The 13,371-nt window shown below is 39.4% G+C and overlaps 1 protein-coding gene across 6 annotated transcripts in view; it reads left to right on the top strand.

The window, feature by feature from the left end:
* Positions 1–13,371, top strand: part of RHOBTB1 (Rho related BTB domain containing 1) — a 124,173-nt gene that overhangs the window by 43,040 nt on the left and 67,762 nt on the right. The gene's annotated exons all lie outside the window — the stretch shown is intronic.

Below are 13,371 nucleotides of genomic sequence, written 5' to 3'. Positions count from 1 at the left end.
AACTACACCTCATTTAAGTACAATTTTAAAAGTCACTCATATAGTTTCACTGTGTCCTTAAGCAAATCATTAGAATGACATCCAAGGGTTCTGTTTGTTTGGATAGCTGGGTAATCTTTATACTTCACCTTGCAACATGGCCACACAGATTACTTTTAATTACTGAAAACTATCACACTGTTTCCTACTGTCAGAACTTTGCTAATGTTCTTCCTTCTGCACAGACTCTCCTCCACACCTCTCTCTTCCTATGAGAATCCCTGTCATCCTTCAAGGCCTAACATTAATGATGTTCCTTCTGGGACACTTCTTGGAAGATTCTGACACCCTCACCACCCACAGGCAGAATGTGCCATGGCACATTGTCCTCTCTGTTGAAAATATGGTCCTCTCTGTTGAAAATATGGTTGATAGTTGATATTTTGTGAGATTTTCTCAAATAAAAATATTTTAGAAATTCATATGTAAACAATATTTTAATTCCAAGTTTTTAAAGATCCAGTTATGCTTACTCATCAAAAGTAATGTAGCTCCTCTGACCTGTGTAATATCAAGGTCCCAAACCCTTTAAAACTAAAACCTGTTGAGTTTCTTCTGCAAGATGGCCAGCTCAGAAATTTTGGAATTTTTTGGAGGGGTTTTTTTTGGCTAAAGTTTATTAATTAATTTTTGAGAAAGAGAGCAAATAAGTGAGAGCAGCGGTGGAGGGGCAGACAGAGGATCCCAATCAGGCTCTGTGCTCTCAGGGCAGAACCCCATGCAGAGCTCCATCTCACGAACTGTGAGATCATGACCTGAGCCGAAATCAAGAGTCACATGCTTAACCAACTGAGCCACCCAGGTGCGACAGAAATTTTGGTTTTTAAAAGAAATGAGATGGGGCGCCTGGGTGGTGCAGTCGGTTAAGCGTCCGACTTCAGCCAGGTCACGATCTCGCGGTCCGTGAGTTCGAGCCCCGCGTCAGGCTCTGGGCTGATGGCTCGGAGCCTGGAGCCTGTTTCCGATTCTGTGTCTCCCTCTCTCTCTGCCCCTCCCCCATTCATGCTCTGTCTCTCTCTGTCCCAAAAAAATAAATAAAAAACGTTGGGGAAAAAAAAAAAAAAAGAAATGAGAGTTTAGCATTTTTCAGAAAACTTAGTATTGCATTAGCATTCTTTTAATACACTGTGCTTGAAACTAAATGTGTTCAAGCTTCGATTTTATACATATAAAAATGGAAGCAAGTCAAGTTCCCTGTGATTTCTTCCTTAGAGGTGCTTGACTTTTCCACCTCCTTTAATTTGGTATTAGCCTTTTTGTTCCCTGCACTGACTCTTTTAACCACATGTTTTGAGGATCCAATTACTGACTTTTTAATCCGATTAACAGTGAAATCTGTGTCTATTCTGGCAAAGCACAGAAAATACACTCACAAGTGGTATCTGCTCACAGTAAGTCCTTCCACTTTGCAGCAGTACTATATAACAGGTATGAATTTGGGATTGAATTTAGATTTAGGATGTTAATCCTTGAAGTCGTCTTTCTAGGGATGTGACCTTACACAAGTGACTGACCTCCCTATACCTCAGCTTTCCCACCTGAACAAGAGGATAAAAGTACCTCACAGGGTTGCCTTGAGGATTACATGAGATAAAACATGCAAACCACTAAACAGTGTGTAGCCATGGAGTAAGCAATCAATAAATATTGTTGTGTTATTATCATTGGACAAATTATTAAGAAAATCTTTCAGTTACTCAGAACTGGATTACTAAATTTGTGATTATCCAAAAACTTTGTGGTGTTTTGTCTTCCCTTCTATTACTTACTCACTTGGACCTGCATCATTCTCAGTACCATATAGCATTTGATTCAGGTTGGTTTGGAAGACAGGAGGAGGAGGGAATCTGAGCTGACTCCTAACACTTAGTGGTGGGTACAGCACAGCACCAAACTGTTTGGGAACAGCTGAAGTCATTCAGAAGAGCACTGTCAGCCTATAAACAAATGAGTCCCAACTAAAACTTTTGTAGAATCCCACATGAGAGTAATTTGATGTATCCGTTGAGAAAACTAATGTCTAAAAATTTTTATTAATTTAATAACATGTTTAAATGAAAGATACGTCATCAGCCACAATAGCATACCTTAATTGTTAAAACAGCAAAATTCTTTTCCAAACAACAAACAAACTTGGTGCACATGTGGGTTCCTATCTCTTATGCAATCAAAAACTGGACTCTCCTGAGTATCTATCACTGACTACAAGTTATAGACCACAAATGTAGACTAAGAAAATGCTTTCTAATACTGTGTCAGTGCTTCTATATTACCCTAAATAGTTATACTGCTTTATAATCAGCACTGCTGGTGTATACTGGACTGGCAATTTAAATGAATGTATTTGTGCTATGTAATGATAGCTGGCAATTATCTGTGGTTTGGGGTAACCCAGGACAGCTATTCCTTGAATAATTGACCACAGTGACCCACATGTCTGCCCAATCAGAAGGAAGCCTCCACATCAAGTTCTTTGAAATGAATGCCCCACCAGTACACTGTTTTTCTATTATTTACTTTGATGTTCAGGAAGTGCATTATTCAGTGGAACACTGGATTGTTGATAGGTATTCTAATATCAAAAGAAGGGTTCCTCATCAAATAAATATGGGCTATTCAGCATAAGGCTATTTTCCTCTTATCATTGCATAATTTACTGTCACATATAAACATCCTGAGAAGTCTTGCAATAAGAAATATAACTTTAAGAAGAGGACAAAATGCAAAGTATTTCCCAAACTTACTTGACCATTTATAAACAAAGTCTATTCCCCTTTATTAATAGAGTTTCACTCAGGACTGCTCCAAGAGAATTGGGAAAAGCTACTTGATTAATATATCTCCTATTTACTATTAAATTCACTATTTGATAATTCCAAAAATATTTTTGTCTGCTTTCCTTCCATCCAATTTTTCTCCCTGTTCCTTATCCTTTCCAACCCATTACATTGCCAGATATAGCAAATTAATTAATTAAAATAAGAACAGGATACCCAGTTACATTTGAATTTCAGACAATCAATAATTTTTTAATATAAGTATGTCCCAAATATTGCATGAGACACTGAAATGTAATTGGGTGTCCTGTATTTTAACCCCAACCCAAATGAGGACTATCAGTGAGTAATTAAAGGAACTCAGCTTAATTTAGTAATAAGTACATGCAAGGAACTCATTCAATGCTTGCTGAATGTTTCTTGAATCTTTCATAATAACAAAAGTATGACACACTTTTTGAAACAACTATATTTGGCCTTTTTATAATAATTCCAACACAAGTAGTGAAGTCACTCTGGAACGCAAGACTGAAATAAATTCTTATGCTCCAGTGTGAGCGCTTGATTTTATAGATGAGGAAACTGAGCCCTGAGAGAAGTGACTTGACTTGCTCAAGGAAATTCTCCCACAAGGAGTTGATAACTGTCAATCTCAAGTTCTTGTTATCTAACTTGCAAGCCAACAAGGCTATCTTTATCATTGTGCACATATTTGGTAGGGCTTAAAAAAGGTGATGAACTAGTTAATCAAGTGTTCTAAATTATAGTTGCTAAGTTTACCAAAATATAGTTGCTAATTAAGTTAGCTACATTTTAGTAATGAAGCTTAATAAAATCACAATAAAACAGAATACAATTAAAATAAATTTAAAGCTTTAATTATACTGTATATAAGCTAATGTTTCCTTCATCAGTCAGAAGGTGGTTCAGTATCTCCCAGTGTCTCAGTCCCCCATTATTGTATAGTATGCAAGAGTGCAAATTTAAAAAGAATACCAGTATGTCTTTTGTGTGCCTAGTGTTTCTATTTATAAACTATTGTGCAGGACGTATATGCTTATTTTCATCCATTAGTCACCTCAAGTGTGTTATTGAGAAAAAACATCAAGCCCAGCAATAATCTCACGGTACAAGCAGTAGTGCTTATAAGAGCACAGTTTTTGTTCTATAGAAAGCAGAAGAACCACTTCCATTCACAGATGATACATCACCTTTACTATTAAAAAGAGGTATCGTTTGGATCGGACTATTGCAAACTGCTAAGAAGACACTCAGGTACTGCTTTGTTGCCTGTGGGTTTTGCATTTAGTACCCATCATACAAATACCACTGTCCCTTCAGGTGCTGTGTGACTCAGAGAAAGGAGTAAGGGATGCCACGTCTTCAACAGGGATTTCAGGTTGGCTAAGAATGAGGAAGAAAGAAGCATCGCTTTCAAACTAATGAGTTCTTACGTATACAGCTTATTCCCTCACTAGATAGATGTGGATATTTAAAAATCAAGAAATACCCTTCACTTGGTAATTGAGAATGATAAGCTCACTAGGAGCCTAAGTCCCTGCCTTATCTGTATTACCCATATATTTAAATCAGACTTCATAATCACATCATCTGTTAAAATGAGCTGGGTTTTTCCTGCATAACCTTCCCCTCTTATCTCATCAACTTGACATTGCTGGCACAAGGTGAAACCATTATAGTATGCCACTTGTTCCATTAGGAAGTAGAGCAATATTTTAATTTCAAGAAATATCAAGAAATGGACTGGGGATTGCATCGTATATTTTTCCATGAATTATGTGCTTTCTGTGACATGGTGGTGGTGAGGCCATATCACTCATCCACACCTGACCCACAGGTATTGGCCATCTTGTCAAGGACCCTGGGAATCCTGAAATTGTCGTCCCATAAAAATGAGCACCCTTCAACTCTACTTAACCTTTAACCTACCAGAGGTTTCTAAAATACAAAGTATTAAGGTAGTTTACCTGAGTTTGATATTAGAGTTTAAGAGACGCTGTGGCCCATTAGTGTCCAATGACACAATGCAATGCCATACACTGTCATATATACAGCATTACTTTGAATAAATAAGGAATCATAAATATGAAGTGCTAATTATATGGAAGTAGAATCTTTATCAGGAGTTCCTGTTTTAAAATGAATAATACTTAGGGCACCTAGATGATTCCGTTGGTTAAATGGCTTACTCTTGATTTCAGCTTATCTCATGATCTCATGGTTCTTGAGATCAAACCTCATGTTGGGCCCCGTGCTGACAGCAAGTTGCCTGCTTGGGATTCTCTGTCTCCCTCTCTCTCTGCCCCTCCCCCTCTCAGGCTCACACACACTCGCTCTCTCTCTCTCTCTCAAAATAAAATAAATGAACTTTAGAATGAATAATACTTAAATAGGTATTTTACCTCTGGCAAGTGATTTGACCTTTCTGGTCCTGTTTCTTCATCTATAAAATGGGGATGATAGTGGTACCTCTCTCATAAAGTCACTGTAAGGATTTAATGTCAGTGTGAAAGCATTTAGCACCATGCCCAACACATAGCAGGTGCTTACTGAATACTAATATAATTATGGATTAAAACGTCTGGTGGTGATCTTGGTATTTACTACTATTATTTGTGCATACTAGTACCTTATTTTTTTATTTTTACACTTCAATCTTTGCAAAACACTTTCAGAACCTCATAGTGCCTTTTCACGAATGACCAATGTAATGTTGGCCGTGATTACAGTGGAACAAATGAAACCATGAAGGGTAGTTTTCCCTTAAAATTGCAGCTTTTTCACAAGTAACACAGATGGCCTGTATATATGAGTAGTTAGAAGGTAGAACTAAGGTACAAGCTTTCTCATGTAACATTATTGAAAACCATTCAATGTGGGCCTTCTTGCCCACCCTGCTGTTCAAGGCTCTGTAGGAATGGAAACACAAGGACACTGCCATGCCCTTCAGCAAAACCTCAGTGTTTTCTAAGACTGACAGGAGGATGGGAAGTGAGAACCTGTGCCTGAGCCCAGGACTCATCAGCTTATGTTTACAGGCTAAGGGATTGTGCTCCTTCAGTACCGATCTTGACGTCTAACTGCTTATCTCACTCACATGTGATGCAGGTAACTACTTGTCCATAAAGGGGAGTTGACCAAGTGGTACATTAGAGGTCATGTGAAATATTACAGCAAACATAAATATTTACAGCACTAAGGAGAGACTCAGTTGTGTGCACAAAGACAGCTGCTCTTGTCTCCAGGGCCAGGAGTCAGCTCCTCTGTGTTTTCAGATAAGGAATCATTAAGAAAAGAGGGCAAATGCCAATGAAGGAAAAGCCTCCACAACTCAGCTTTCTTCCTAGGGGCTGACTGGTGGATCTGCTTTCAGGCCACTTGTGTTTCTTACAACCCTGTATCCATATGTAAGTTGTGTAGTGGTGTCTGCACACAAGTTAGTCTACTGTGCACTAGATTACCTCAGAATAGTTACTTCCACATGGCCAGACGATCAGGTTAGAATGCTGGTCCCCCTGTACTAACGGAGAGCAAGTCACTGTCTAGGAAACTTCATTCCCATCTCTCATATTTGAGATAATTCTCAAGCTTGTCATGAAGATTAAGTGACATGTATATTAGAGATGCTGGGTAAGCAGAAAAATGTGATACGAACATAGGTGGAATTATTCTTCTGAATTGGGCTGTGTGTGTCTGTGTGGTCCATTTATTTTTCTAGTTTCTGAATGTAGTTTAGCTCACTTCTATGGATGGGAGAAAATGCAGCAATTGCAAATCACTGGCAGAGCAAAAAGTCAAATCTCAAATATTAAACTTTCTACCTTATGGAGAGAGTTTGGTGGAAGCTATTATGTCTAATACTTACAGTCAGCACTCAGAGATGAGTTGTGGGAATGAGATAGTTCCTATAGGATTGATCTTCGGCATTCCCAAATCAAGTGATACTCTGTGCTGCACAGTGCTTTTAAGTGGCCTCATGATGAGTCCATTTTTACATTTACCAGTGTGTACAGAGCTTCATATTTACACTTTCCACAAACATTTGTTCATATAGTCCTCTTAACAACTTCTATAAAGTTATGTTTCTTTTCCTCATTTTATATATGGAACTTTGAGATACAATGGACTAAGGGATGAGCACAGAATTATGTGGCTCATTGATGGGATAGCCAAAATACAATTATATTTTCCTACTGTTTCCAGTACACTATGTGTGTTTGGGTTTTCTGGAGTTTTGGTGGTGATGGGTTTTTGTTGTTGTTGTTGTTGTTGTTGTTGTTGTTGTTTTCACTCGTTTCATGAAGAGAAACAGTTTGGTATTTTTTGTATGAAACAGTTGGTCAGGCAAGATAGCCTTAAATATGTTATGATACATAAATATTGTCATATACTTTTCACTAGGTAAATCTTAAGTCTAGCATTAACACATTTTTAATATTAGAAATATAGCTTATTCCTGAAAGAAATACCCCTTTCATGTGCAGATTTTTTTTCACATGCAGATTTTTTTATCATATTTACTTTTAAAAAAATCAAAGATACACATTGTGCATTAGACTGTTGTGTTTTTCTGCTTACTAGAGGTATGATACATGTTTTCATAGTTTTATGAAAGAATCATACCTTTACTTTAAAAATCATACTTAAAAAAAATCAAATACACACATTGTGCATTAGATTGTTGTGTTTTCCTTCTCTCTAAAGGTATAACATATATTTTCCAATTAATAATGCCATACTAAAGAAAGACCTGCAGATAACCACAAAAGCTATTTTTTACCTCCTCTTACACATGCTGAGCTAGACCAGCAGAACACCATCTTCGTATGAGAGATTTGGGCAGGAAGAAATGTAGTTAGATTTGCGGAGCTTGCAAAAATCACATTTTTGCCAGACTCACCCCAAGCCAACAGAAAACCTAATGAACGGATCCATAAAGGATTTTTTATTATTATTATTTTAAAGAGAGAGAGGGAGAGAAGTGCAAGCAGGGGAGAGGGGCAGAGGAAGAGAAAGAGAATCTCAAGCAGGCTCCATGTTCAATGCTGAGCCAAACAGAGGCCTTGATCCCACAACTCTGGGATCATAACTTGAGCTGAAATCAAGAGTCAGCCACTCAACAGACTGAGCCACCCAGGCACCCCATACAGAAAGGATTTTTATGCAAACCTGCACAAATATATTTAACATGCTATAAAAAAAAGAATACCTTTGTGTCAATTTCCAGCACATAGCCTATATCCATTAGTGCTCAATAAAACAGGAACTCCAATATGAAAAACATGTTTGCCTTCATAGAACTAAAAAGTACCTAATATTTAATGTTTCTATCTTTAAAAGGGTATCATGAAAATTCCAAGATTGGATCCACTAGATTATTTTAAGTATTCATGTATTCATCTGTCTGTCCATCTACCTATACTTTCTATATCTATCTATACTTAAATGGCTCTTTAAAAAAAAAAGTCTCTCAGGGGCACCTGGGTGGTTCAGTCGGTTAACTTACCACTTCGGCTTAGGTTATGATCTTGTAGTTTGTGGGTTCAAGCCCCGTGATGGGCTCTGTGCTGACAGCTCAGAGCCTGGAGCCTGCTTCATATTCTGTGTCTTCATGTCTGTCTGTTTCTCTTTCTCCCCCCTTCCCCTGCTTGTGCTCTGTCTCTCTCTCTCTCTCTCAAAAATAAACATTAAAAAAATTTTTTTTAAGTTTCTCATACAGACTAAATCAGGACGAACAGTGATAACTGGACCACAAACCCAAGACTAGGAGTTCATTTCCACTTGTAGTTTTTAGGTAAAGGACATCTCTTTCTGTTGATTCCCACAGACAAGATTTCCCCAAAACAGTGAACAGAAAGTATAACCTTCAGAGATCTCAAGAACTGGTTTGAGTAACACCTGAGATAAATTTCCAAGTAGTCAAACACACACACACACACACACACACACAGCTTAGCTACTTGGACTTAAGGGTTTTTACTTTTATCCAAGTGAAAAAGCTATGAACATACAGATTCATGCAAAACCTGCCTGTAGTATATGGGACAGAAAGGATTCACTGACCTCAGGTGTCTCCATCTCACTGATGTATCAACTACGTGAAAGCTAGGGATGGGCCCCTACCCTCCCTACAGAATGCTGGACAACATCTGGCCTAGGAGTAGTCTGACACCTTGGAGAAGTATCTACTCTGGCAGAAGAAGTACTAGAATTCCTGAATACAGAAAATCCTTCAGGAGAAACAGAGATGCCAGAAGGCTCAGGTCATTTCCTTTCTGAGCCTTCAATGTTTGGCATTAGTGAAGAGACCCACACCAGGGTCCATCTTACCTGCCTGTCATCATTAGCCAGAGCCGCACCCAGCCTTTCGGACCCCACTGACCAGACCGACCCCACTGTCAGGCAGCGGGGGCTAGAGTCATGGTTCTTCTAGCATGCAAGATGTACAAGCAAGTCGCCATTAAACCACCGCTTGAGGCCAGGGCCCAGAGACCCTATTCTGTTCGGGAGTCCAGAAACGTTTCTTTAAAAGCCAGAAAACCCAGGGGCGCCTGGGTGGCGCAGTCGGTTAAGCGTCCGACTTCAGCCAGGTCACGATCTCACGGTCCGTGAGTTCGAGCCCCGCGTCAGGCTCTGGGCTGATGGCTCGGAGCCTGGAGCCTGTTTCCGATTCTGTGTCTCCCTCTCTCTCTGCCCCTCCCCCGTTCATGCTCTGTCTCTCTCTGTCCCAAAATAAATTAAAAATGTTGAAAAAAAAATTTAAAAAAAAAAAATAAAAAAAAAAATAAAAGCCAGAAAACCCAAAAATGTGGGTCAGTAGATCAACTATGCCACTAGCATTTTCACAGTGCAGCGGAGTTGTTGGCCGTTACGTGAGCTGCCGTGTAACTCCAGGAATCTGCTCCAACAGCTGTTTTTTTTAGCATCTTTCTACCAAACGCACCTGTTCTTAAAAACATGGGTGAGTTCTTGGGGCGCCTGGGTGGCACAGTCGGTTAAGCGTCCGACTTCAGCCAGGTCACGATCTCGCGGTCCGTGAGTTTGAGCCCCGCGTCAGGCTCTGGGCTGGTGGCTCGGAGCCTGGAGCCTGTTTCCGATTCTGTGTCTTCCTCTCTCTCTGCCCCTCCCCCGTTCATGCTCTGTCTCTCTCTGTCCCAAAAATAAATTTAAAAAAACGTTGAAAAAAAAATTAAAAAAAAAAAAAACATGGGTGAGTTCATTCCCTTCCACATGCTCAACACTTGGTAGTACTTGCCCATGAAATTTCTCTGGAACACCTGGAACTCGCCACCCAGGATACTATTCTCCAGATAGCAACGACACCCTCCCCACGTCCAAGGGGGATGACGCCTACCGCGCAAGGCGGTCCTCCTCAGGGCGCCCACGGCTGGGGCAGCTGCCTCGCTGGGCCTGGGCGCTGGAGGAGCGTTTGCGCCTGCGCGGAGGCGGGGCCTCGGCCTCTTGGGCTGCAGCCCCGTGCGCTGGCGCTGGCCGTTCTGAGGCTGTTACCCACCGCTGAAATGCTGGTTTATAAAACCCTGAAAGGGCTCTCACTAGAGAAGTTTCATGTAAGTGCTTTAGAATACTTCATGTAACTGTCTGAGAATGTTCTCTATAAAACTGATGGCAACAGAAATGTTGAACAATAGTGATGGTATTGAAATTAGAATTGTCTTGCGGTAGTATTTAATTTGCACTTTGAAAATTCTATTATCCTAGAATATATTTTTGAAAAAACTCTCAAAACTCAGTAATTAAAAATAGTAATACTCCGATTATAAAATCAGCGAAAGACATGAACAGGTATTTCAGCAAAAAGGGATATGGATGGCAAAAAAGAACAAGAAAAGATGTTCAAAATCATTAGACATTTGGGAAATGAAAATTAAAACAATGTGTTGTCCCAACAAAATTACTGAACAAGTGAGTTTTTAAAAAATAGTGAGCCTGGGTGGTTCAGTTGGTTAAGTTTCCAACTTCGACTCAGGTCATGATCTCATGGTTAACGTTCCAGCCCTCAATAGGGCTCCACAGTATGGAGCCTGCTTGGGATTCTCTCTCTGCCTCTGTCTCTCTCTCTCTCTCTCTCTCTCTGTCTCTCTGTCTCTCTGTCTCTCTGTCTCTCTCTCTCTGCCCTTTGCTTATGCATGTCTGCATATGCTGTCCCTCTCTCTCAAATAAATAAACTTAAAAAAAGAAATTAAAAAAATTGTGATAATACCAAAGGCTGGTGAGAATGTGGAGAAACTAGATCTCTCAAACATTAGTGGTGGAAATGTAAAATGGTACTCTGGAACGCTGTTTGACAGTTTCTTAGCATATGACCCAACAATTGTATCCTTTGGCATTCATCCCAAAGAAATAAAAACGCATGTTCATACAAATGTCTATATACAAATGTTTACAGAAGTGTTATTGGTAACAGCAAAATACTGAGAATTACTCAAACATCCTTCAGTGGGTAAATGGATGGACAAACTCTGATGCATCCATGCAATAGAAATTTATTTAGTAATAAAAAGGAATGAGCTAGTGATACATGCAACACCCTGGATGAACTTCAAGGGCATTATGCTTCATTAAAAAAAAAAAAAGTCAACTGTATGCTACCGGTTAATTTAACAGTCTCACAGTGGCAAAACTCTGGTGATGAAGGACAGATTAATGTTGGGGGGGATGCAAATACAAAGAGGTAGGAGGAGGAAGTTCATTTGTGATAATGAAACAGTTCTGTTTCTTGCTTGTGGAAATTTTTTTAATCCTATGACTTTGGTAAATATTTAACCATAAAAGCTAGTCAAAAGTTTTTACACCGCTTTCAAGCAATTCCAAAAGTGTTTAAATACACAGTGTTGGTTTAATTAAGCTTAAGTACCAATTTTGAATGTTTATTAAAAGCTAATAGTATTGATTTTATTACCATGCAACAATTTTAGTATTTAAATGTGACTTATTTTGTGGTAATAAGAACGAGGATACACTCATAGCAGTGACTCAAGGGATTCTTTGTGTTCCTTTTCGCTCTTGTTGGCATAATATAGTCTGTATTTTTTGCTCATTTTCTCCCACTTTTACAGAATCGGGTTTTCTGTGTAACATTTGGGGGCTACAAAGCACCATTATGGCAATCTCTTCCTCAGATCACTGCTTTTGTTTGAAAGGACTTCCTGGAACAGTGACTTTTCCTCTGCCTTATCTGATTTACCATTTACACCAGTTTATTTTCCTGAAAGTTCTTCCTGTCAGTTTCCCTCAAATTTAGACATCAAACTGGGTAGTTCCATGATGACTATTTGTTATTTAGCTCCTATTATAAGAAGCATCTTCTGGAAGACCAAGTGAGCCTCTGTGTCCCCTGAGGGTGGATGGCAAATGGTAGGTAGCCTGTCAAGTGGGTATGGATATCTTTGTATAGGTATCTTTCTGGTCCTAGTACTTGCTTCTGCTTAAGCATGCTGCTTAATTCTTTTTTAATTTATAATTTAGGAAATGAAAGAAAGGATGTCAAAAAGCAAGTCTATGATAAAAGAAGGTCTTGGCCAGGCTAACGCTGGTACAAATGCAGCTGTCAAAATCTAAAAAACAAAAACAAACAAAAACAAACACCTACTTCTGCATGCCTCAGTTTCTCATATATAAAATTGTTATGATGATAATAGCACCCACCTCATCATTTGTATTAATTGAGAAAATTGCTTTAAACCTCCTAGACTATCACCTACCACATATGAGTGCTGCAATACATGTTGGTTCCTGTTTCTTTTGAATTTCTACCCTATTTCTTAGTCCCCAGGGCAGTTTGAAGAGAAATAGCTTTCAATAAAAAGGACTGATTGCCAGCAATGAACAGGGTTAATTAACTTTTCCCAAGAAATGTGTTCCTGAAAAGAATCTGTATTGATTAAACCTTTCAAAGTAGGGTCATTTTTAAATAGACTAAGGGAGGTCTGTTTTGGGCCAAGTAAACGATCACCTCCTCAGGTCTCTGTCTTGAAGTTCTTAGAGTAGATCCCCATGTTTGACTTTTCACTACCCTCTCTCTCTTCTGGATATCAAAGATTATGGACCCATGACTCCATTTCCAAAGACAGTTCAATGGGGATGGCTTGAACAAAGCAGTTGCCCTTAAAAGGCTCCCTTTTCCCTAGCCTTTCAACACCTTAGGAACACAGTACCTGAAAACTCCTTGGGGACTAAGGGCACATTGTTGCCATCTTTGTATCCCCCTTGGTACACAGCCATCTAGATTTATTAAATGAATAAATTCCTAAGGCAGCTGAACACATCAATACCTTTATCCCCCAGTTCTTTATAGGCCAGGACTAAGGAGGTTTAAGGCACCCTAATTTTAGCAGACTGACTGAAAGCTCCTTGAGGGCCAGGACAAAGCTGGCTGTGTTCCTTGTCACTCTCTTAGAGCTTCGCAGGGCACCTGACACTGGGTGAGCACTCAATAAGTTTCTGTTATGTGAATGCATGAAAACTACCCCTGGTCCTGTCCTCAGGGGTCACGGCCAGCCTAGAAGAGGGGGGA

This window comes from Neofelis nebulosa, chromosome 13 (genome assembly GCF_028018385.1).
Source record: "Neofelis nebulosa isolate mNeoNeb1 chromosome 13, mNeoNeb1.pri, whole genome shotgun sequence".
NCBI lineage: Eukaryota > Metazoa > Chordata > Mammalia > Carnivora > Felidae > Neofelis > Neofelis nebulosa.
Note: the sequence above shows the minus strand (reverse complement) of the source record. Positions and strands in the feature narration are given on the sequence as shown.